Source organism: Tenrec ecaudatus, chromosome 8 (assembly GCF_050624435.1).
Source record: "Tenrec ecaudatus isolate mTenEca1 chromosome 8, mTenEca1.hap1, whole genome shotgun sequence".
NCBI lineage: Eukaryota > Metazoa > Chordata > Mammalia > Afrosoricida > Tenrecidae > Tenrec > Tenrec ecaudatus.
Genome location: NC_134537.1, coordinates 114,583,912 through 114,608,484, shown reverse-complemented (window position 1 = coordinate 114,608,484; position 24,573 = coordinate 114,583,912). Strand labels below are relative to the sequence as shown.

General features: G+C 39.9%; 1 protein-coding gene and 1 pseudogene across 2 annotated transcripts in view; one reads left to right on the top strand and one right to left on the bottom strand.

The window, feature by feature from the left end:
* SGCZ (sarcoglycan zeta) overlaps positions 1-24,573 on the top strand; it is a 402,845-nt gene that overhangs the window by 70,561 nt on the left and 307,711 nt on the right. The gene's annotated exons all lie outside the window — the stretch shown is intronic.
* LOC142455145 (protein LSM14 homolog B pseudogene) lies at positions 6,691-8,166 on the bottom strand (annotated as a pseudogene).

The window sequence follows — 24,573 nt, the reverse complement described above, 5'->3', positions numbered from 1 at the left end:
AGTCCTCAGATAACACCCTTGCATTTCAGTTCTCTACAGAGGCCTGGTGAAACAGACTGCCAGTCGTAGGTGACCACCTGGAGTTTCCTCTTGTACATTAGGGACGTTGATAGTATTCCTCTCACAGATGAGTTGGTGTGGATGAATCAAGATAAAGAATTCAAGGATTCATCATCGTTTCCTCTCTGATCTTGTTATCAGGTGTGCATATCAAAAAAGTGTACACATTGATGTAAAGTCTGTAACTCTGGCGTTTCTTTTTCCCCTGGCTATGAATACTGTCTTCCTCTTTTGAAAATTTATTTTAGAGTTTTCTTTCATATTTCTTTTCTTTCTCTCTCAATTTTCTCTGACATTTTCATAACATATATTGTCTTTCTCAGTTATTTCTGCCTAAATCCCCCAGTTTCCTCCAGATACTTTCTGGAAATAAATTCCAAATATAGGCAGTTCCCCAGGCACTAGTGAAATCCACTTGGTATCTTTAAGAATGTGGATACTCTCCTTATTAGGTCTGATTGTAGTGCAAGTAAAGGATCCCTATGGCATAGTAGGTAAGGCACTGGGCTACCAATCCCAAGTGAATCATACGCTGCTACAAGTTCCGTAAATAATGGTGATTGGGAGGAAGATATTGTTGCTAGTCCTGGTTAGTTCACTAGTTCAAATATATGCAAATTTACCTACTATTAAATGGCCATTCAAAGTTGTCTGTAAGTAGGACGCTCCTTTGTGCATATGATGCATAAGGCTACCTTCTCCTTTGGAGAATAATAACCTAGCATGTATAGCAACTCTAAATACCTCCTATCTAGCACAAATCACAAATATCAGTATTTTTCTCTTAGTATGGTAATACAAATAGGAAAGTAGATCAGCATATGTGAATAGTTAACTTCTATTTAGAAGCATTGTAGTATTTCTAATTATTTCAAGTACTAATGTATTTGTTCCTAAAACTTACCTTGCTCATATATATGAGAGCAAGATGGGCCTTTTGTAACATTGTTCACTTGAATAAAATTATTCATGTGTTGAGATCACATTAACAGAATAAAAGTATTTCATATTATAATTATTACTTGAACTATTTATTTAGCAGAGTGCTCTTACATAGACAGTGATGTGGCTACTCTTATTTAGTGTTATTCATCATATTTAGCAAATATTAAATTAGCTTTTATGTTTATGTAACTGGTGTGACATTTGTGGGATATAACTTTTCACATGAGTTGGTATTAATGATAGGACAGTAAATAGTTTTTCAGCAAAATGATCAACATTTGAGGGAATTTGTATGAAAACCGACTCTATGGAGAAGTTAAAGCCAGAGATTTAATCCTCTGTTTATAGCCCATCAAAATAATTATACATCATATATTCAACTTTATATTGAAATAATATGTGTGGCTACTGCCATAACTGTATCATGCATTTTATCCCACAGATGTTTGATTAGCATGTTTAATAATCTAGTATATTTGCTAAATTTATGATTTATGAAAGTATGTTAATTACTTTATTTTTCAGCTCTGAAAATTATTCACTATTATGTGTTGGGTATACTCATATTCTGGGTTGTCTCGACTATATTTGGAAATACTAAATAGTTTCAGATCTAACATTAATTTCACATTGCTGAGTATGTTTCACAGTTTAGAAGAAATGCAAGTTGTATAGTAATTACTTATTTCTTAAAGCTAATAAATTATTCATTAAGATAAAATGTACATAATCTGCTTACACAAGTGATGTAGATAGAGTTTTACTTAAAATGTGAAAAACACGCATCTGCACTTCCAAGAAATGAAAGCAGAGTTTTTGAGGGCACTGTTTCCGCTGAGATCATTTATCCTTTGATCACTGGGGCAGTTGTTAAAAATGCCTTTATTTTTGTGGTTGTTGGGTGTTATGGAGCAGGTCAGACTCATTAAAAAATTTTTTTAAAGTCACTGCTGCATGGAGTCAGTCACTTCTGACTCACTGTGAACGGTAAATCTTACGGGAGGAGAATGTCTCCTCTTTCTACCATCCCGACACGTGTTATTGTAGGATGTTGTCATTGCCATCTAATCAGTCTGACCAATGGCAACCTCTTGTGCAACACAATGGAGCACTGCCCATTCCTGTGCCATCCTCACCCTTGCTCTTGTACTTGAGCCCGTGTGACAGTCGCTGTGTCCCTCCATCTCGTTGAGGACCTTCCTGTCTCTCACTGCCCCTCTACTTTATCGAGACTGATGTCCTTCTCCAGAGACTGGTCTCTCCTGCCGACATGTACAAAGTATGTCAGGCACAGTCTTGCCATTCTTGCCTCTAAGGAGCACTTTGGCCATACTTCCATGACCTATTTGTTTAAACTTTGGCAGTTCATGGGACATGCGATCTCCTTCTCCAGCATCACAATTCAAATGTATCAGAATTTCTATTTACCCTCAATGTACAACTTCCGTATGCATACGAGGTGATGAAAAATACTGGCTTGGGTCAGGCATAACTTTGTCTTCAAAGTAACCTTGCTTTTCAACACTTTAAAGCGGTTGTGAGAGAAGAATTTCCCATTGCAATATGTCATTGATTTGTTGCTTGTTGCTCCCATGAACATTGATTGTCCATGAATCCAAGAAAGAAAAAAGCCTCGACAATTCCATCTTTTCCCATTTATCTTGCTATTACATATTGATCCAGTTGTAAGGGGTTCAGTCTTCTTTACATTAACTTGTACTCCATCCTGAAGACTGCAGCCCTTGATCTTCACCACGTCCTTAAAGTATTCCTCACTTTCTGTAAGTAAGGCTGTGTACTCTGCACATCACAGGTTGTTAATCAGCCCTCCTTCACTCTTGATGCCACATTCTGCTTCATGTAATCCAGCTTCTCTGATGATTTGCTCAACATAGGAATTGAATAAGGATAGTGAGAGGATACAACCTGAGGCACATCTTTCCTGATGTTACACCAGGCAGTGTGCCCTTGCTCTGCTTGCACAGCTGCCTCTTGCTCCATGGACAACCTCCAGAGGGACACAATGAAGTGTTCTGGAGTTCCCATTCTTCTCAAGGATTTCCATGGATGGTTATGATCCACAGAGTCGAATAATTCAGGATTGTCAATAAAATACAAGTAAATATCTCTCTGATATTCTGTTTGAGGCAAAATCCATCTGACATCAGAAATGACACCTTTTGTTCATGTTGTCCTCTTCTGCTTCCAGTCTGAATCCCTGGCAGCCCCTCATCAATGTTCTGCTACAACCATGCAGAACTGCTGTTGAATTATCTTCAGCAATGTTTTACTTACACGTGATAATCATGGTAATCGTTCTACATTTGGAGCCTTGTGTTGGATCATATTCATTTGAAATGGGCACATAAATGGTTCTCTCTTAGTCAGTTGGCCAAGTAGATTTATTCCAAATTTCTTTGTATCAATTACTCAGTGTTTCCAGAAGAAATTGTGCTGCTAAAACATTTATATGGGCATTCCCTAAATGCCTAGTGTATTTTTTTAGCTAATGTTTCTAGTGCATATTGAATTTCTTCCTTCAGTACCATTGGTTCTTGCTCAAAAAAATGTTTCCAGGAATTGATGAAATACCAAATGGAATTTTTCAACAAGATGATGAAGCACTGGAAGCACTCACTCCTCTCTGCCAGGAAATTTGAAGGCAGCTATGAGCTAATTGGCTGATGCGGTCTGCATTTGTCCTCATTGCAAAGAAAGGCAGCAAAGCAGAATGCACAAATTAGACAACAGTACCATTCATAACATACGAAAGTAAAGTTTATTGAAGATCTTTCAAGAATAGTTGCATCAGTTCTTTGACAGAGAGCAGCCAGAAATTCAGTTCCCATTCAGAAGAGGACACGGAACAAAAATATAATTACTGACCACAGATATATCTTGGCTGAAAGCAGAAAACACAAGAAAGATATTTACTTGTATTTTATTGAGTTTTCAAGGGCATTCATTTGTGTGGATCATAATTAACTATGGATAGCTTTGAGCAGAGGTGGAAATACAGAATATTTCATTGTGCTCCTGTGGAACTTGTACAAGGATCAAGAGGTTCTGGGAAAATAAAAAGAAATATTAAAAATCAGGAAAGGTGTGTGTCGGGGGTGTATCCTCTCACTATATTTTTTTCATTTCTATAGTGAGCAAATCACATATTCGTTTAGGTGAAGATGAATGCAGCATCAGCATTTCAGGCAGGCTTGTGAACAGCCTGCAATATTCAGGTCACACAAGGTGCTTGCTGCAAGAAAGGGAGGATGTGAAGAGCGACTTGCTGCTGAGGATCGAGGATTGCAGCCACCCCTATGGACGATAAGTCAAACCAAAAAGACCCAAGTACTCACAGCTGTACCAAATGCTAGCATGGTGATAAAAGGAGGGAAGGTTCAAGGTCCCAGGTTTCCATATTGCTTGGAGGCACATTTAATGCCAATGGGATCGCAGCCAAGGGATGGAAGAGTCAGTGCGGAGTGTGACTGCTGACCATGTCCTCTTTGAAGTGTAGAAAAGCAAGGATGTGACTTAGAGGAATAAATACCATGACTCAAAACATGGTATTTTCCATCTCCGCAAAGGCATGTAAAACCTGAACTCCGCGTAAGGAAAACTGAAGTCAAAGTAATGAACTTAAATTATGTTACTAGTGAAGACTATTGAAAGTATCATGGACTCCCAAAATAATAAACAAATATGTCCTGGTAAAACTGTACCCAAAACGCTTCTTAGAAGCAAGAGTAGTGTGCTTTGGAAACATTATGAGGATAGACCAGCCCCTGGAAGAGGGCATCATGCTTGGTAAAGTCGAGTGTAGCAAACAGGAAGACTATCGACAAGGTGGATTGGCAGATCCAGTGGCTGAAATGACGGGCTCAAACATATCAACTCCAGGCTTGGCACAGCACTGGGCATTGTTTCCTTGGATATTGCATCACTGTGAGTTGAAACGGATGAGAGGGTACCTTATAATGACAACCCATGGTCACACACTGATCAGAGGGCATCTAATAATGACAACCACATGGTCACATTCTAGGTAAATGCAGCTACAAAAATGCTTCACTCAATTTTTAGTCTTATAAGTGGGTAAGTTCAAAATGATTGCTTATGAAATTATAGAAAGTTTAATTAAACAAAAACATCAAATTGGGAAGCTATTGTTTCTCCACATATCTTTCAGCTAAGGCTATATATTCCAGAAAGCACTCTTTCCATCCTTCTAAGCTTTCCCTAAAGAAATTCGTGTTTTCTGACTCCCACCATGTCAGCATGACAGTGCTGGCACCCTTGAGAGATTATGAAACTCATGCTCCATTTAGATGTTCTTGTAACAAAAGAAGCTAAAGGCACAAGGTCAGGGTTGTAAGGTCATGGTTCCCAACAACGTTCTCTATGACACGAATAGCTTGTAAGGATGAGCAGGTGCGTCTGTCTTGATTTTTAAAAAAAATCTTGGTGCAACTTTCCTGAACTTTTCCTCACAGATTCAGTTTTCAATTTTCTTAAAATGTCTTCTCAATAAAGGACTGTGATTGTCTTCTGTCCTCCTAGAAAATCTATCAAGATTATACCTTATAGGGGGGAAAAGGCCATGATTAATACATAGCATTCTGAACTGACCCTTTGCCTTGAATTTACCTGGCACTGCAAACCATTCTTTTATCAGAACATCTTTTTTAAGTTCAAGGCACACTAAAGATAGTAAGATAAATATGTCACTTATAGAATTTGTCCGCAGCTCCCTAGCAATTGCAGAGTCTTGTTGAAGCATGTTAGTTTGGAATGAACTTATGTATGTATGAACTGGAACCTTAGTACCACTGCATTGTTATTAACCTTTCTAAAGCACATTTTTATTTTACAAATGATGTGAAGCAAAGAGACATAGGCAACCTCCCCATGGTAACAATGATCAAAGCGACAAAACCAAGATAATTAGTTATTTGAAACCAAGCCCCACAGGTATATCTCATCTTGGGGGGATGGCGGGGAGAGAAGAAGAAATTTGTTGTGAATTAAATGTATACTCAGCTTTTCTTAATGCCACATAATACTAATTAAGAAACCAATATTGGACTTTTTTTTTACTGTAAACATTTGCATGTTTATTTATAATTACAATTTACATGACTACCAACAGCAATCCCACCACTAGGTTCTCTAATCCTTGGGTATGACGGCCTACAGAAATAAACCCCGGTTTAACAGCAACTGAGTCGGAGTCGAGAAGATACAAGTAAACCTTGACAGCTACTGAAGGGGTTCTGTAACCAAGGTCCTTGTTTTCAACAAAATGCCCGTCATCGGGCTGCATGCTACACTAAAGTCTGACCTGCTCATGCAACCAGTTTATATGCCCGCCTGCCTGCCCTGGGCAGGAACATGAACTATGTACATTGAGAGGGGGCGGGCTCGCTTCCTAAGTGGATGAGGGAGGACCCCACCTGGCTGGGCTTCGATCCCACCCCAGTGGAGGCTGGTGCTGCTGGCTCAGAGCAAAGTTTAGGCCCATCTTAACCAGAGGTGCCCTCCCAGTCCTCCTTGCTGCAGATGGCAAGGTGGCCAGATTGCTTTATGACACGATCCCCTGGGCTGGCCCTGGGTAGTAGGGTGGCCACCTCTGCTAGTGTCATTTGCACTTTTTAAAGTCAAAGCTGCCAGCTGGAAGACACTCACTATGGAGCCCTGGGGCTGGCTGTGCTCCAGAGGAAGGGTGGGCTGTAAGGGCTGGGGCTAGAACTAGTCCACCGGAGGGCCCCAGACACGCCGAGTCCAGTCCAAGGAGTGGGGAAGATGACCAGTCGATGTGGCCACTTCTCCCTCAGCAAGTGTGTCCTCTGCGTGTCTGCTGAGCCCCCTCTGCAGGAGCCCTGCTGTAGCCTCACACGCGGCCAGTCCCGGCTCTGTGGGTGGTCGGGTTGCGGCGGGCAGTTCCAGCCCCTCGGCCCCCTCGAAAGCCACCCCGGAAGCTGCGTCCTCGGAGAAACCGGCCAGACACACCGAAAGTCTCCGTGTTGAGTTTCCTCTCCTCGGCCCACGTGGTCCGCCTGGAACTGGTCTTGAGCTCAGAGGAGATGTTGTCAAAGAAGGACTTGGACTTGTCGTAGTAGCAGTTGGGCCCCAGGAGGTCTTCCTCAAGTGGGGCCTCGTTGTTGTTCGGAGTCACCACTGCTGTGTCCTTCTCTTCCCCCTTCTCGGCTTTGTCGTCTTTAAAATTCAGTTTCTTCTTGAATTCTTTGTCCAGCTCTTCCCGATTGAACTGAGCGTTTGCACTCTCAAAGTCAAAGTCCCCTTCAAACTTGATGGTGTGCTCCTTGGTGCCAGCCGGGCGGGCCTGCCCTCGGAGCGGTTCCTCGTCCGCCGGTTCCCTGATCTTCTCCTCTGAGGCCTCCTGTTCTTGTTCACCGGCCCCTGACTCTGCACAGCAGCGGGCTGAGTGACATCGCTGGCCGTCTTGCTGCTGGGCTGGGCCTGGCGACTGTGGAGCTGTGCGCCCACGGAGCCCTTGCTGGGCAGCAGCTTCTTGCTGTTGAGGCTGTCCACAGAGCCTGTCTGCACAGCCTGCTCCACCATGGGGCTCTTGCCGACCGGGATGGATGGAAAAGCAGCCTTGGCAGTCAGCTGGTGCGGCTCTGAGGACATGTCGAGCTCTGACACGGGCTGAGGCGATGGAGAGGAGCTGGGGCTGGAGGCGGCGGCCGAGACAGGAGGGCTGACCACCTTCTCTAGACCCAGGGAGGCTGCGTACTGCTGGCTGAGCAGGGAGCTGGCGGCCAGCTGGCTGTAGGGCGGCATCCCTCGGAAGGGGCTGTAAGGCACGTGTGGCTGGAAGGACGAGGTGGAGGCCGAGCCTAGGGAGGACTGGACAATGGCAGGGTCCTGAGGAAGAGTGTGCTGTGCTTTTGGGGGTTCACACATGGTGATGTCCTTGATGTCGCTGCCCCGAAAGATGATGTACTCATAGACCTCCTCCCTAGGGGGCGCAGGCCGCTCTGTGGGACGGTCTTCGGTGCCGAAGGACCTCACTTTGGCGAGCGCCACGGTGGAGTTGTCGGTGTCCATGGTGTAGAGGATGCCCTCTTAGCGGATCTGCGCCTTGGAGATGAGGCTGATCTTGCTACCCAGGTACGGGGTGCCCGAGGAGCCGCTCATGCTGAACTAGGTCAGTCAAACAGCAAATGAAATCTCTGGAGTTCCTTTTCAAATACAAACTCTGATCAATTATCCAGAGTTGGGCCTGAGATTCTGCATTTCAAGCAAACTCTAACTAACACTTTGGATAACATGGATTAACTGATAAAATACTTAAAATACAAAGAAGATGTGGAGGGAATTAGGGTATTACACATTAACTGGTATATATGATAGTTGTTGAAAATGATGATCTCCGTGGGAGAAGCAGAAGATATATTAAAAGCTTCTAAGAATGGAATCCATTAGAATTGGAAAGAGCATTGCTTTGAGACTAGATTTTGACAGTACTACTGCCAAGAAGAGTCAGCACCATGCATGGAAATATCCAAAAGGAACATGAGAGCTACCACTAATGGGGCTTGTCATTGAATTATGCAGCGAGCAAAGCTGCCAACAAGATCTTGTGACATGAAAATAACATTCAGGTCTTTCAAACACTATGCTTGCCTTATCAAACCTGTTACTTTGTTTGGCATTTCAGCTTGTTTAATAATTAAGGGGAAAAGTAATGTTTTGCCTTAAGGATACATTGAGATTTAATAATTAGTAAGAACAGGTCAGAGGTCTGACTCAGTTATAGAAATCTCAGATTTAACAGGAAGATATGGGCCAAATGAAAGGGTTGCATTTAAAATAAATAAATACATAAAGTAGTAAATAATACTTCAAATAACTGACAGTGTTTTTTTCAAACCTTTTATCTGAATTGAATAACATTGTACTTTAGAATCTGACCACTCAGTTCACTTATCATTTCCACCAAGATATATCTGGCTCATGGTGCCCCATAGGTTACAGAAAATAAATTCTCCATAATGTTTTTCTTTGGTTTATTTTTTGCTCTAACATTAATAGAGCCTGATTATCAGGTTTTTCTCCAGCTGAACTGTCTACAGTTTGGACCACCAACCTCCAAACATGAGTTGCTTGAACCTAGATCCTCCGGAGTTAGGTAAAAGGCTAGCACCCCACTATTCTCCTTGTTGACACAGGGCACAATGCAATTTTTTGTACTGTGATAAATAGGGCCAATCCATGAAAATACATGCATTTGGTCTCTGTTCACTCCATTGTTTCTCAGGGGATCGATCAGCATACACTGAGTCGGTGGGAATACCTACTGTTTTTGTCCAAAACGTTCCTGTGTGATGCATTACTAGCAGCCCTGACCCACTCCAACTAAATTTCATTCCTCCCAATTAATTCATTCTGGACAACCACAAATGCATATTCCTTTTTCATAACTTCACACACTCTGAAAAGCACTAAAACAAGATGTAGTTTAGAAAATTTCAGTTTATGAATTTTCCTGTTTTTAAAATATTTTATTCGGGCTCATACAACTCTTATCACAATCCATACATATATTCATTGCCTTGAGCACTTTTTTACATATGTTGCCACCATCATTTTCAAAACATTTAATTTCTACTTGAGCCCTTGGTATTAGCTGCTCATTCTAACCCTCCTTTCCCTTCCATCTCTCCCTCAGAAACCCTTGAAAATTTATAAATTATTATAATTTTTTTCATGTCTTGCACTATCCAATGTCTCCCTTTACCCCCTTGTCTGTTGTCCATCCCCCTGGGGTGTTATAGGTAGATCATTGTGATCATTTCTCCCTTTCTCCCCCACCTTCCCTTACCCTCCTAGTATCGCTACTCTCAATATTGGTCCCGAGGAGTTTATCTGTCCGATATTCCCTGTGTTTCCAGCACTTATCTGTACCCATGTACATGCTCTGGTCTAGCCAGATTTGTAAGGTAGAATTAGGGTCATGATAGTGGCTGGGGGGGAGGTGGGGGTGGGAAGCATTAAAGAACCAGAGGAAAACTGTATGTTTTATTGGTGTTATACTGCACCCTGACTGGCCCATCTTCCCCCACAACCCTTCTGTAATGGGATGTCCAATTGCTTACAGATTGGCCTTGGAACTCCACTCAGCACTCCCCACTTCATTCACATTATTATTTTTTTGCTCTGGGTCTTTAATGCCTGATACTTGATCCCATCAACACCTCATGATCACACAGGCTGGTGTACTTCTTCATGTGGGCTTTGTTACTTCTCAGCTAAATGGCTGCTTGTTTATCCTTGTTCATCTTTTCATGGCCGGGAACCATCAGCTTTCTTCACCACATTTGCTTGTGCATCTGCTCTGTCTTCAGCGATTTGTAAGGAAGGTGAGCATCACAGAGTGCTGGATTATTAGAACAAATTGTTCCTGTATTGAGGGAGTACTTGAGTCGAGGCCCAATGCCCATCTACTTGCTTTACACTAAACCTTCAAATATATGCACATAGATCTATTTCCCCATCGCCATATACAAATCTATTTATATACGTACATGCCTGTATTTAGACCTCTTTAAATACCCTTTTTCTCCTAGTTCTTTCCTCTATTTCCTTTTGCTTTCCTCTTGTCCCACTATCATGTTCAGCCTCCATTTGGGTTTCAATAATTCCTTTTGGTCACATTGCCCTTGGTCAACCCCTACCAGACTTCCTATACCCTCCTCGCCATTGATTTTCAGTAACTGGTTGTTCCCCTATGCCTGGGTTTGTTAATACCCACTTCCTTCCTCTGCCTTGCCCTATCCCAGGTCCCCCTGGAACTGTCGTCCCAGTGTTCTCTCTTCTGGCTTGCTTATCCTGCCTATCCCATCCAGATAGACACGCAGCACCAACAATATGCACAATCACAAGATGGAGCTCAATAAAGCAACAACAAAAAATAAAAGAATACCTACAACTGATCAACATCAAGGCAACGACAAAACAGGAAAAACCCATAAATAGCTCAAGCTCCCTATTTGTTGTCCTTTGTAATAGTTCAAGCTCTATTTGTTGTGTTTTCCAGTGGAGTCTGATGGGATGCCACGCCCTGGCCCTGCAGTCTATTTTTGGTGTTCCCTGGGGACTTCATTGCTCTGCTCCCTTTGCTGCTTTGTCAGCATCTTGCCTCAGCGTGGTGGGGTCAGGGCGGGCACAATTCCCGCTGTGTGTCTCCACTTTTATCCCCCGTGGCACTATGAGTCAGTGAGGAACATCGTGTCTCGTGGTGGGGACGGACATGTGGTTCTCACTGAGCATTGGCTGCTCAGAGCAGAAATATTGTCTTCACTTAAGCCTTCTGAGTTTTTAATAGATTATTTCACTTAAGCCTTCTGAGTTTGTAATTGTGGCTCCTGGCCTCAGATAATTTGCAGTACATCATTCCGCTCAATTTCCTGCTCTTCATTATATTTTCTTAAAATGTACCTCCTATTGTGATAATTTTTACTTGCAATTTTGAAATAATTTTGGATTTATATAAAAGTTGTAAATACAGTAAAGGTAGCTTTTTATGCTTTTTTCCAAGCTTCTCCAAATGTTAACAATGTAAATAAATTATTAATAAATAAATATTAGTAAAATACTATTAACTAGATTTCATACCATATTAACATGTATTCAGTTTTCCAACTAGTCATCTCTTACCAAAACAGGATACATTTCATTTTCAAGTCTGTTTAAGTGAAAAGCCCCTTATCATCTAGTTGGTTCTATAGGAGAGAGGACAACTCCTCCCTGGGGAGCCTGAGGCTGTGACCTGACATGGCAGCACATTGCCTTATCTTCCCCCGACAGAGTGTCAGGGGGTACCGACCACCAACCTTTTGGGTACCAGCCCAAAGGTTAACATACTGTGGTACCTAGTTTAGGTTTGCTAACCAACCCATACCCATGACCTTCAGTGGAGTCAGTTCTGACTCAGAGAGGCTTTGTGACAGAGCAGAATGGACCCCCAAATCTAAAGCTATGGACTTTACAGGAGGAGAGCATGGATGTTTCCCCAAGGGTGGCTAGTGGGTTTGGGCCATTAAACTTCTGGTTCACAACCAAGCACATAACTCTTGCACCACGATGGTGGCTGCTTCTTAGACTGTTTATGGGCCTCCAATCCATGACAGTTCTTCAGCTGGTCTTTCTTTTTCACGACCCTGATTCTTTAGAAGAAAGCTAGTCAGGTTTTCTTTAAAATGTCTCTCACTTAATAAAAATGACCCTTTTTGGGGTTGCTTTGAGAAAGAGAGCACCACTGTATTTGGAAATACTTGTGTCATCCGCGGGACTGTATTAAAACTTCATACAAGATAGCTGATGACGTTGCTGCTAGACATGAGAAAACACCAAGATATATTGTCTGGGTGTCAGGTTCTTCAGTGTTTATTGAAAGATGCTGAAGTTCAAACTCTGTCAGAAACCCACAAGCAGAAGATGGAACTGGTTGTACAGGTCACCATGAGCAAGCAGCCACACTAACTGTTTTATTGTGTTCTGAAATGTCTCACTCTGACTCTCCGTGTCTTTAAATTTTCTGTGGTTGCAGAGTAGCTATATAATAAAAGTAAAACATCTTAAAAGAATATCAGCAGTGTTCCACCAGCAGATTTGGGGCAAAAAAACTTCCTTTGTTTACTTCATCAAAATAATCTAGTCTTCCAAAATTTGGATATACAGATAAGTTGAGATTCTCAACCTAATCAGCCTTTATTATTTTTAGAAATCCTGTCATCATACCTTAACTGATGTTGTATTATTAGAAATATCAGAATAAGACAATCTAGAAGAGAAGTAACGGACATGGAAATGACAGGCTATATCCCAAGTGTTTCCTGGATCGTATTGCTGACTTTTATGACCAGGATGTCATTCTACTGATTGGTGTGGAGGTTAGTATCCTCCTTGATTAGCTTCTTTTCTGAGTAATCATTTAAAAATCGATTTTGTTAGTGTCATTCCTTTGTAAATAACAAAACATATGAAAAAATCTGGATTTTCAAGCCATCAGTTATGTAAATTTAAATCATTTAAAACAATAGGATTAGCAAATAAAAAACAATACCATTCAAGGATATAGCACTATATTTAAAAACCTCTGTACTTACGATCTACCTTTGAAAGACTAAGAGGTTGCTTGGAATGTATTTATAGATCACTGCAAAGCAGAATTTGAATAGGATTTCTTTAATCAACTTTTGTCTTATTTTGTTGAGCATCCTCTTTACAAACCTGAGTATGGTAGGAAAGCGGATCCTATTTTCAGGTACTTTCCATAAGATGTTTTCTCTTATTAACCAATTTCAGGCATTTTTTACTGAAGAATTTATTAGATGATTAGCAATTAGGACTTCTCTTACTCTTTACAGCATAATGATTTTATATGAGAATTATATCTTTAGGATCTGTGATTTTAAGGAATGTAGCAGATCAAAGTTGCATCTTACACAAGGCAAAAACATAGACAGAAATGTCCACTTCTTCAACTTCTCATTTATTATTTTTCAAAATAAACTAGTTATTTTACAAATGTACCAGAAAGTAATAAGGGAGAATCAGGAAAAGAAAAGGATAAACAAACAAACAAAAAACAAAACTTCCAAGCCTACATCTTTCTATTATTTATCAATCTATCATTACAATTTATTGATTCATTATAGAGTTGGTGAATATTCTGAAAATAGTACTTAGAACAATTTTTAGAACTGACATTTTAAACAAATTGTTCATATTAGATTCACTTTGATTGAAGGGATTTGATATTTCAATGTGAGACAGTTTATCACAAATGAACTACTCAGTCAAAATTAACATGATAGTCTGACGGCTCAAAATCTCTTCCAAAGGAACAACTACATCTGAAAATCATGTGAATTGTCACTTTTAGATTAAATCTCACGGTTAGTACAATTCTTTTTTATGAAGGAACGTTCATGCTTCCCAGGTATTGTTTTTAAAACCGTGGGTGATTGTGGTGTGCATAAGCAAATGTGGTGAAGAAAGCTGATGGTGTCCGGCTATTAAAATATATAGCATCTGGGTCTTAAAAGCTTGTAGTTAAACAAACAGCCATCTAGCTCAGGAGGAGCATCAAATCCCACATGGAAGAAGCAAACCAGCCTGTGTGACACAAGGTGTAGAAAGGATCAGTTATCAGGCATCAAATAACAAAAAAAAATCATATCACTGGCTGTCCACCTTCCTGATATGAGCACTGAAGACAAATGTGTGCATAAGCAAATTTGGTGAAGAAAGCTGATGGAGCCTGTCTATAAAATATATATAATGTCTGGAGTCTTAAAGGCTTGACGATAAACAAGCAGCCATCTAGCTGAGAAGCAACAAAGCCCACATGGAAGGAGCACAACAGCCTGTGCGATCATGAGGTGTCAAGGGATCAGGTATCAGTCATCAAAGAACAAAAATCATATCATTGTAAATAAGGGTGAGTACAGAGTGGAAACCCAAAGCCTATCTATAGGCAACTGGACATCTCCTTACTGAAGAGTCACAGGGAGCAGATAAGTCAGTCAGGTTGCAGGGTAGCAATGATGAAACATACAACTTTCCTCTACTTCTTAAATGCTTTCTCCCCCCACTATCATGATCCTAATTCTACCTTACAAATCTGGCTAGACCAGAAGATGTACATTGATACAGATAGGAACTGGAAGCACAGGCAATCCAAGACAGATGACCCCTTCAGGACCAGTTGTGAGAACTGGTCCTAGAGGGTGGAGGGAAGGTAGTGTAGAAAGGGGGGACTGGATACAAGGATCTACATATAACCTCCTCCTTGGGGGGATGGACAACAGTAAAGTGGGTAAAGGGAAATGTCAGACCGTGTAAGATATGACAAAATAATAATTTATAAATTATCAAGGATTCATGAGCGAGGGGGTAGTGGGAAAGGGGGGGGGGAATGAGGAGCTGATATTAAGGGCTCAAGTAGAAAGCAAATGTTTTGAGAACGATGATGGCAACAAATGCACTTGACACAATGGATAGATGGATGGATTGTGATAATAAGTGTATGAGCCCCAATAAAATTATTATTTTTAAGTGAAAACTGAACTTTCTCAAATGTGAGCAGACTTTTTCTTAGTTTAATGATGTCATCATGGGTTATATTGCACCCTGACATATGAGTGGATTTCTTTGTCAGAAATAGTCTAACAGATTTAACTTTGTCTGATCTGAAAACACTGTAGGATAATACAAATATTAATCAAAACAGACATACAAGAGAAAAAAATGAAGACAATGAACAGAGCTAAATTTCCCATGGAGTCTAAGTTTGTTTTTAATTCTATTTTCAGAGAGTTGTTCACTTTTACTCGAAAAGGAAGTCTAGTAAAAAAAAATCCCTGAATGATTTAAAAGAAACCATGCATTTAAGATGTAGGGCTAGTTGGGTAATTTTCTAACGATGTGATTGCTAACTGGCTTTGGACATTGGGGACCACTTACAACAAGTACCCTCTGCTCTCACAGGGGCTTGGAGAAAAGCAGCTGTAGTTTATGCAGCACACGGCATCATCGCGGGCTGCGTGCGGCCATGAATACTCATAAAGCTTCTGTGTTCCACACACCCGAGATGACTCCAGTGCCTGCCAGAGGGCTGTGAAATATCACTTCTGTGGTATCCTTGAAAAGGAGACACACATCAGGAGAAAGAGAGCAGGGCCCTGGTAATTCTGCCCTTGGGGTGCACTTCAGAACTCTCCTCAGAATGATTTGCCCTAGCGATGCACAGAAATCCATTGTAATGACAGACATGAGAGGCTTACACTCTCTGAGAATCTCAAAATAGGTTCAATTAAAATCTGAGCGGTCACCATGGGGTGGTTTCACTGATGGCACTCTTTCTCTTCAGTACAACGAACTGGTCATATTCAATAGTCGCTGTGGTTACTGAAGGTGGTGATTTACAGATGACACCGGGAACTAGAACTAGAACTGCTTTTCAACTGCTGCCAAGGAGATGGTGACTTTTGATCAGGCAGATGACTATATTTCAGCACCAACATCGTCTTCTATACTTTCAACTCAATTCAATTCTGTACATTATCCTCCTGACCCTGTGTGTTGACCTGTTTGACTATTTCTACATTTTATCTATGTGATCCCCCCTCTGGGGTACTGACAGCTAACAGGCATAGCAGAGGCACTTAGTGAATGCAGGAACTCCTGAGAGGGCCTTTGTAGAAAGAAGTGGCTGTGAACTGAGCTCTTCTCACTAACAGAGAATAAGATTGGAAGTCACAATCCATCATGGGGTTCAGCTCACCCACCTCAACTTCATCGCATAACTAGAGCACTAACTATGCATGTGCAGGCGCATCCCTGTCCTCACATGCACGTTGCTCATGTGTCTTCAAGTTTATGCCTTCTTACTTATCTCAGTCTCCTCCCCAAAGAAATCCGAGATTATGTTATAATGTTATTAAATCACGCTCAGATAGTAATGATTTTTATTACATGTTCATGATGTGTACTGGTATGCCATTCAGATACTATTTATGTTTTCATGTGATCGTGTTCATTTTTGTTCTCTCCGCTGTGTTAAGGGAGGGGATTTGAGGGTGAATCCCACCCAGACCCAGAGTCTGTTCTCACTGTGGAATGCTCATTAATGTGGCTTTTATTTCAGGGTCTACAGGAGGAATTGAGTCCTGAGAATTTGCTCCACTCTGATTAAATGCCAAAGACAGGAATAGCATCAATAAATTTAGTCAATACTTGAATGTCTCTTTCTGGTACAAGATAAAATTATATCAAAAATGAATTTCTGGCAGAAGCAATGCATCTGTATTTGATCACCAATCCGCGAATTAGCAAGTTAGGAAAAAATGACATTAGCGTGTTAGTGTAGAGAAGAGGGAAATGTATTTGTGTACCTAATATTTAAGGAAAGAAAATGTTGAATGAGATCACTTATGCTGTGAACCAAAAATTGGCATGCTTGTCTTTTCTACAGATTGTACCACATCCAGAACATTTCTACCTGCATACCGCTTGAGTTTGTGAGAGAATAAATAGAGCCATATTGCATATTTATATGTAAAATATATTTATATTGCTAGATTCCTTAAGTATTTTAATAAAGACCCATTTATCAACAATTTCTTAGGAGGGATGTTTTAATCCTGAGGGAACATATGGGTTAGGGGTGTCATAAAAGGTTCTGAAATCTGAGTGTGGAATGGTCCCCCAAATTATAAGCCTCATGACATTTGAGGAATAGATTTTTTTCTCTTTCTTATCTAGAAACTGATATGGATAAAAAAAGATTTAAGGTTATTTTGCCTTTATTAAGAAAAAACACTGGAGAAACTATCACACACCCTAATATGAAATCATTTTCTTTAGTCCTGTAGTAGATATTTAGTCCTATCGTCAAGAGTAGAATAATTGTACATAGGCCAATACAGGTGAATGTAGTTTATTGAAACATGATATAGATTGACAACCGTGCTTGGTATAAGACTAAGAAATTCTAGGAAATAGGTTCACTGTAACACCCTAAGTAAGTAGCACACATGGGTCTTCTAGCTTCTAGAGTCCCAGCATGACAGTTACACTCAAATGGAAATTGACACTGGTAAATTCCTTAGTTAAAGGGATATCTTGGTATCAGAATAGTGTCGGCAATATGGTCATTTTGATGCTTGCTTAAGAAAATGCTTCATATTAATCCACTCCAGTGGCCATAAATGAAATATACTTGAAAGCATATTATCACAGATGGTAAACCTTTAATCTACTTTATTGTAACAGGAGCACCTGGAATCCTATGCTTCCTTATTGACATCTTCTTGGTATCTCCATCCCATCTCTGGTCTACCATGTAATTGGCACTATTATTCCAAAACACACTAATTTTCATAGGAATTAACATTATTGTTATTTTAGTCTCTTTTCATTTTAATCCCATTTACATATTCTAATATCATAAGGGAAAGTTATGATGATGTTTACAATTGAATTCTTTAAAACTGAGGCTCTGCAAGTTGGGCATTTTCTGCATGTTCTATGTAAGGGGATTTTCATCTCCCACCAGGGCACTGTCTAATTAACCTCGTCTGCTATTGTCTCCCAAAGAGAGGGCTAAATATTATTCAGAAGATCTAATAGGAGATCTGATATGGGTCAAAGCACTGCTCAGATAAAGTCTGGTGAAATTGTGCAATTCTTATCTACACCTGCTACTCTTTCCCTTCTTTCTGCAGTATGACAGATTTTCCTTCAATCCCTTTGATTGCTTTATGTGGGTGAATAAGTGAATGCATGTATAAAATATGCACAGCATATTTGGGTTTGGGAAGACTAAAGCACATTGAGTTGAATGTTAGTTGTTTTTTCATATATTTCAATGGTTTTAAAGATATCTTTGGGCTTCCTCAACTATAAACTCATTTTGTCTCATGTGGCTGGTTGAAGGAACATAGAACTGTCACGTTTTCCATCGTGACCAACAAATTTGATATGATCACATCTTATAACCGTAATATTTGCATATCCCTAGAAAACATTGAGTAGTTTTTGGGAAAATGACTGAAATAAATCGTACCTTTTCTATATTTATCTTTAATTCTATTGCATTTGAAGATCTAAATTCTTTTTCATGGGAATCGCTTATAAACTGCTCTGTAAAAAGATTATACCATATTTTACTTGAGGTGATAAATGTGAAGATTGATTTGTTTTAATCTCCTTTTTATCTTTTAAAAGACTGTCTTCTTTATGCCTTTGGGGAAATAAGCACATAATGATCCTTATTTATGTTCACATTTATAATACCTTTGTCTGATCCCTTAATTTATATTAGTAGGGAAGCTGACTCCGGTGCTCCTCAAGTCAGCACCATGCAGAAGAAAAATTAGATCTTCCATTTTTCTGCATTAAATTATATCTGTAATAAATCTTGTATAAAATACAGGCTTACTTAGAATGCATGTAAAGTCATAACAAAGACATATGTAAGGCTCATAGGGAAGAAAAAGCAAGTATTTTATAGCCCAGTGAAATATTGCTCAATTGATTTTGAATTGTTATGGACGAGATAACTTGAGAAGATTATATCAGTGTTTATCAATGCAAATAATTTAGAATGTTCATTTAATCTATCAAATTACAAAAGGTATATAGAAGCTGAATGATTTTTCATCAGTTAAGAAATTCCTTTAAGATGTAAGTACACATTTTAGCATCAAAACCTCAGGAGGTAACTTTGTAGGATATATAAAGTTATAAAAATGTCTGCCTTACAATTTATTAGTATCAAACTGAGATTTGGAATATTTCAGCACTACATGTTATGCTTGTGTCATCTAATTTGCCTGAAAAACTTCCCCCCCAAAATTAAAAATATGTAATGAAGTCATTAGTTGAACAAAGAATTGCCCTAGGTACTTAACTGCAAAGTATAAAAGTTTTCATGTACTACATGCTGAAAAACAGTTTATTTTGCTTACTATATAAAAAATGCAGTGAGTAATTTCTAATGATTTAATCAGTGCTACTTTTTATTTATATAATTGCATTTATACTGATTGTTTTCATGCCAGAAGAATTTAAACAGTTACCAAGTAACTAAATAATCTTATTTTGCTTTGCTTTAATAACTCTACACGGATTTCATGAAGGTGGGAAATCAGTAATTCCTTAAATTAATATTGTATTAAAATATATATTCATCCAAACACCAAGGCAATTAGTAGACATTCTATAAATTTAAAAATAGAAAATGTTTATGATACTTTGAGAAAATGTCTTCCACTTGCTGATTTCATTTTTCTGAAGGAAAGAAAAAGAAGATACTGTTGACTGCCTGTCCCCTGTGCATCAGAGTAGAATGTGAAGCACAGAATTTTCAACGCAGGTGTTGTCAGTGGTATGCACCATGTCTTTTATGATCCGGCTGCAGGTCTGGTCAAACAAGCTGAGGGAGACTCCTTCACAAATCAGTTTCATTCCCTTTGTCAGTTCAGACCCCAGCTGCTTCACCCAGCCCTTTCTCTCTTCTCCATCTGCCTAGTGTTGATTACTAGTTTTTAATTTGTTTCTTGGTCCCATAATCTGTTGGAATGACTCACAAGCTGTAGGGAATGGGTATTCTCTAGTCTTGAAGCAAAACAACTTACATATTCAAAGGGTTGGCCTGAGAAGAATCTTATCATAGAGAACATTCATCTTCCCATGGGACATGCATACCCTTCTGAGAGTAGAATGTACCCTCTCTTGGGGAGTTCCATCCACTTGGAACCCTGGAAATTCCAGAACTTTCCATCTTCCATAACTATGTATTGGCCTCCCACATGGTCCGCATGGATTACATCATGCATCGTGAGGCTGAATCAGCACACGTCTCACAGAGGTTCTTCCTGATCTTGTCGTTTTCTGTTCATTGGTTTCAACTGTGGCACTACTCTACTGAACCAGGACTATTGTCCAAAGTGTTCCCTCCAATTAGAAGTTCCACAGCTTGCAGGACTCAGAGCAGTTGGGACTGGTGTGTTAACTGTTAGCATCATGCACAGATCACTATGGGCTTAGTTACATGTTCACATTTACACGCACCATCAAAGGATTCACCTGATAGTTCAGATGAATTGATCAGTCTAACATACACACACAAAAAGGAAAAGCAAACTTTAAAGCTGTTATATAGGAAAGGAATTCTGTGAGTAAAGGAAATAGCTTGATTAAATATACAAGAGTGATGCTTTGTAAAAAAATCACCAATATGTGTACTTAAAACTGGTGCATTTATGCTATATGCAGTAAATCTTAAATAATATTTAAAGAGACTAAAGAGTGTGTTAGAAACATCAGATTAGTTTGATGGTTTATTCAGGGGGAAATAAACTCCAAACCTAGAACTATTTAAACTCAAAAAATTATATAATTGCAGAAGTTGGGCTAAGGCTTTATTTTTAATTAAACTTTACATTTTGATGCAAATTAACTTGCAGTGATAAAAATTAAAACAGAAATTCCTGTCTCTTATTCAGCTCCTCTTAATGACACATTATTTAAAACTATATTATAGTTCTCCACTATGATAATGACATTGATTAATCAAGACAATGGAGGCCCTGAGCGGCACCAATAACAAGTGGTTGATTAATAACTAAAACGTTAGCGGATCAAATCTACCCAGTGTTGCCTAAGACTCTTCCAGGTCTGCTGATTTGCTTTGGAAAGGTCACCCCCTGAGAAACTCTACGGGAGCAGTTCTACTGCACCGATGGTGTCACCGTGAGTTCGAGCCAAATCCACAGCAGCTACCATACCAAATCAAGATATGGAACATTTTGATATGAAGTAGAAAGAGAACCAGTCAACTCTAAAGAGATTCGGGTTGTTTTCAGTTCTCTAATATGAGTCAGTTGCTATCATGCTTTTCTCTCACTGCCAGGGCGTCGATGCTGACTTGTATCCACCTGAGGGAACAGGGTACGAGTGCACTGTGGGTTATACAATTGTACCACTACAGGAGTAGAAAGCCCCATCATTCTCCAGTGAGCAGCTGGTGGTTTGGAACCACTGGCCTTGCGTTCACAGTCCCATGTGTTACAATTACCCTAACAGGGATCCTTCAGAAGATGGACTGACGCTGGCTACAACCATGGGCTCAGGCATAGGCGCATTTGTGAGGATGCTGCGGGACCGTGCAGTGTTTCATTCTGTTGTACATAGTACCGCTGTGGGTTGAAACGGACGCAATATCACCTATCAACCAAAAATAGATTTTTGTGTCAATTTTTATTTTTTATGGAATAATCAAGAACAAGCCTATGTAAATTTTATGAAAAAATATTATTTTAGAATGGCTATATCATTAATTTCCACCATGTATTTTCACTGTGTCTAGCCTTGACCCCCCTTTTTAGGAATTCCTGTCTATTTATTTTGGATTATATAGTTTAACCTTTATTTCTGTGATCCATTTTGGTATGTTTTGTATAAACTGTCACACCTAAGTATATATTATTTCTTCCACTCCTCTTCAATCTCTTCTCTTTTTCCTTCTTCCCTTTCTTTATTCCTCCACCAAAGTCTCCTCTGCCCCCCTCCCCTACCCCCTCTCCCACGCATGCCTTCATCTTCCTCCTCATTTTCTTCTGAGTCTACTTTCTCTCTGACATTTTTAGATCATTTTTAATTGTCCTATCACAAGTTTACAGATTCCTCTTTTTATCTGACATCGCTGACAAGCCCATTCCATTGATATATTTTGTTAAATGTCAGCTTTTATTTATTTATTTTTTAGTTTTCAAACTTTCATTTAGGTCTTCTGTGTAGCTTAAAAGTTTATTGGTCATTTTCTATTTGTTAATATATTTGAAGCGAGTTTTTATAAGCATTTATGTTTACGTTAAAATCTTTGAATCTTAATATTTGTGTCGACATCTATTGATTATACTTCTTCGGTTCATTTGAGATCATTATGGTTGTTGGTGAAACATGCTATTTTCTTTTGATACCTGGACCTTAGGAGTATTCTCTTTATGTCTCCAGCTCTTATGAACATTTCCCATTAGCTGACTTCCTTTGATAGCACTCTCACACGGGGATGGGCAGGGCACCGCCTTGTGGGTGTAGATGAGATGGCTTTTGATGCATTTTGCTTGTACCTGAGATAAGATTGGCTTCCCTGCATCCCAGAGCTGGTGAACGTTCTGACTTTCTAGTACAGTGGTTCTCAACCTTCTTAAGGCCTCAACCCTTTAATACAGTTCTTCATTCATAGTGAACCCCAACCATAAAGTTATTTTCATTGCTACTTCAGAACTGTAATTTTTCTACTGTTATGAATCATAATGTAAATATCTGATATTCAGGATGTATTTTCTTTTTTAAAAAATCAATTGATTAATTTCTTTTTTTAAATTAGGAGCTCATATAACTCTTATCACAATCCATACATACGTCAATTGCATAAAGCACATTTGTACATTCATTGCCCTCATCATTCTCAAAACAGTTGCTCTCCACTTAAGCCCCTGGCATCAGGTCCCCATTTTTTCCCCTCTTCCCCATTACCCCCTCTCTCATTAACCCTTGACCATTTATAAATTATTATTTTGTCATATCTTCCCCTATCCGACGTCTCTTTCACCCACTTTTCTGTGGTCCCTCCCCATGGGAGGAGGTCACATGCAGATCCTTGTAATTGGTTCCCCCTTTCCAGCCCACCTTCCCTCCACAGTCCCAGTATCGCCACTCACCCCCCCGGACCTGAAGGGATCATCTGCCCTGGATTCCCTGTTTCCAGTTGCAGGATGCATTCTCACTGTTACAAATTGAACATAATTAAAGCATAGTGATTAAGCACAAAACATGTAATTATATATTGTAAAATATTTATTTCTAATGAAAACTCAATTAAATTTTGTCTTGAAGCATGGTATAGCCTGGCTAATAGTCTTCATACCTGGTGCTCGTATGTGGGCGTATCTGCATGTGGGAGGACCCTCCTGGAGACCCAGCGGTGTCTCAGTTCCTAAGACCATCAGAAATATGTGTTGAGGCCACCCAGTAAAAGGGTCATTAGAACCCCAAAGGGTCATTTGACCCCCAAAGGGGTCACGGCCCACAAGATGAGAATGGCTGCTGTATTAGGGAATACCCTAAATGCGAAGGGGAAGGGGCGACTTGTCACTGTCAGCTGAAAATAAATGCACAAGCACCCTCTCTTGAATCCAAGGACCAAAGAGGAAGGGATGTTCTACTTCATTACAAGTGTCCGCTCGCCACTCCTCCTTCTCTGGCATTGCTTGTGGGGTTGCAGTTCCACGGAGTTTGTGAGCGAGTCTGGAAAGCTCACTCACTCTTTGCTTACGTGATTGAGAGTACCAAAATCAAACCAGGACACTGCTACCATTTCAGTTATACACCTGTCTCGGTCTCTTTCTGAAAACAAAACCACTTTCTCACTGACATTGCATCTACGCTGACTCACAGTGACACTACAGGTCAGGGTGGAACTGCCTCTGTGGGTCTCGGAGGCTGTACCTCGTTACAGGTGTAGAAGACCCAGCGGAGCTGCAGGTGCTTTCGAACTTTTGATCTTGAATTAGCAGCCTGACAGATAACCGGGCTCCTTTGATTTCATTAGGGTTCCTTAACAAACAAGAACACAAACAACAACAATAACAAAAATCCCATCAAAATAGTGCCTTCCCAAGGTGTCCGGCAGGCCAGTTAAAATGAAAACCAAGATCAGCACAGGCGGGTATAAAGTCCTTGTTGTTCCTCGTGTTCCCAAGGTATAAATTGGATAGATTTCCTTGAAAAGACATAAGAAGGTAAGCTGTGCTATTATGAAACATTTTCATAAAATAAAAACATAGAGTAAATTTAGAAAGAGCCTAAGAAAGCAGTGCTAAATACGTGGTTCCCACCAAAGAACTACATCTGTTCACTCCCCTTGGAAACAAAGTATTGTCCTGAGAGTTTGGTTGAGAAACCTTATCCTATCCACCCCCATTTTTTCCCCTTCAGACTTCTTTCATTCCCTAAATTCAAAGAACA